Source organism: Frankliniella occidentalis, unplaced genomic scaffold, assembly GCF_000697945.3.
Source record: "Frankliniella occidentalis isolate FOCC.00 unplaced genomic scaffold, Focc_3.1 Scaffold71, whole genome shotgun sequence".
NCBI classification, from domain to species: Eukaryota; Metazoa; Arthropoda; class Insecta; order Thysanoptera; family Thripidae; genus Frankliniella; species Frankliniella occidentalis.
The window spans coordinates 286,015-287,752 of record NW_026267201.1 but is presented as its reverse complement, the minus strand read 5'-3'; positions in this window follow the sequence as shown (position 1 = coordinate 287,752).

Genomic DNA, 1,738 nt, shown 5'->3' with positions numbered 1-1,738 from the left:
GCAGGCAGCGCCTCCGCCGCTCCTCCACCGCTCCTCCGCCGTGCCGTGCCCCCTGTGGACCCGGCGCCCCGGGCCCCAGACCTCGGGCTGCTCCTTGCTCCTCCTCTTTTGCGGGAAGCTCCGTCATCGTCGACCTTGACTACCCATCGCTGTCTGATGCTCCATGCTCAGTGGGCCGGGCCCCCTCGCCCCGCCCGGCCGGACGCTACCGCGAGCAGCGAGTTGCAGCGGGGCAGGCGCGCGCGGCGCTGCACATTTCGGATCGCGGTCTTCCTGGGGGTCGGTCCCGCCCCGCCTGCGGCCTCGACGGGGTCCTCGAGTGAGTGCCTCCCCGCTGCGCTATTCACGTACACGCGTGCCTCTGGATGACTCCGCCGTTGGCGGTCCCCGGGGGCGGCAGGTGAGGCCGGCGAGGACGCCCCGGTGCTGCAAACCAGTGCATGCTGCTAGACAACAATGCCCCCCCCCTGCCTTGCGCCCCGGGCGGTCCACGTGCATCATCATCCTCGTCCTCTCACTGCATAGAGCTGCTGCAGCGAGTGCAGTATAGCGGCAGACAAGCCGGCGGCTGAAGGTTCTAGGCAGCGGCCGGACGTCACCGTGGAGGTCGTCTACACGAGCCGGCAGCGCTGCATGGGCAGGGAGCTGGCCGAGATACCCGAAGCAGTAGTGAGTGTGTAACACGAGTGTGTATGAGTATGTGTGTGTGTGTGTTTCGCAAAAGATGCGGTGGCCTCGTTTTTTCGCCGCTCTAATTTACCTCAGTTTTGAGCCACTTGTCCGCGACGTTTTCTCAAGAACTGGTATTTTCCGCGTGGTGGGACCGTTTAAGAGGTTTAAGATTCTTTTTCGGTCGCAATCTTCTTTCCCGACACCGTTTGCTTTCAGACTTGCATGGTGTCTCTTTGCCTCTGCCGTACGCGCAGGTGTACCACGCAGGTACTCTTTTCAAAATCGACAGGAAACCAGAGTCCCCCCCCCCCCCCCCTCCCCCCACCGGACTGGGGGTGAGGCGTATATAAATTGGTTAGCGCGCCACAAACTAAACCACTGCAGTTGTTTTTACGGCGGGCTCCTCGGAGCAATGAGGAAATGGGGGAAGGGGGAGGGGGAATTTCCATACTGCTGTGTTGTCGTACCATACCATTCCATTTCCTAGCAGCAAAAAAAAAAAAAAAAGAAAAAGAAGAGAAGAGGTCCTCCCGGGTACCTCATTGTCATTCACCTCCGTCGTCCCCATGGCAGTGCCATGCGCACGTCGGTGCCACGAGGGACACCGGAGGGGGGAAGGGGGGAAGGAAAAGGGGGTTCTGTTTTCTTAGTCGGCTTAAACACACGGCGCCGGGGGAAACGCGTAGAAAGGAAAGAAAGGAGTTCATGTACGTTCCAGTAACTCTTTCCCATGTCCGCTCCGTGAGTCAAGTTTTCAGGACCTCCGTCGGCCAGTTTTAATCTTTTAAAATATTTGTCCGTATGAATATTGTTGATCCGTGAAATTGCCTTCCCACAGAAGGTTTTTTCTGGAAATGTAGGCGGCACAATTTACCCTCCTGCTGCGTGCTGCGAGTGAAGGGCGCGACCCGACCGCCGATCCGGGTACGTCCGACAAGCCCGGGAACTTAAACGCCCCGAAAGTCAAGAGAGCGTGTGTGACGAGGGAGGCGAGGACGAGGAGAATCAAGTTGTAAATAGAAAGATATGCTGGGTCCGTTCTCCGGTACTGCCCCTTTCTCTCTCT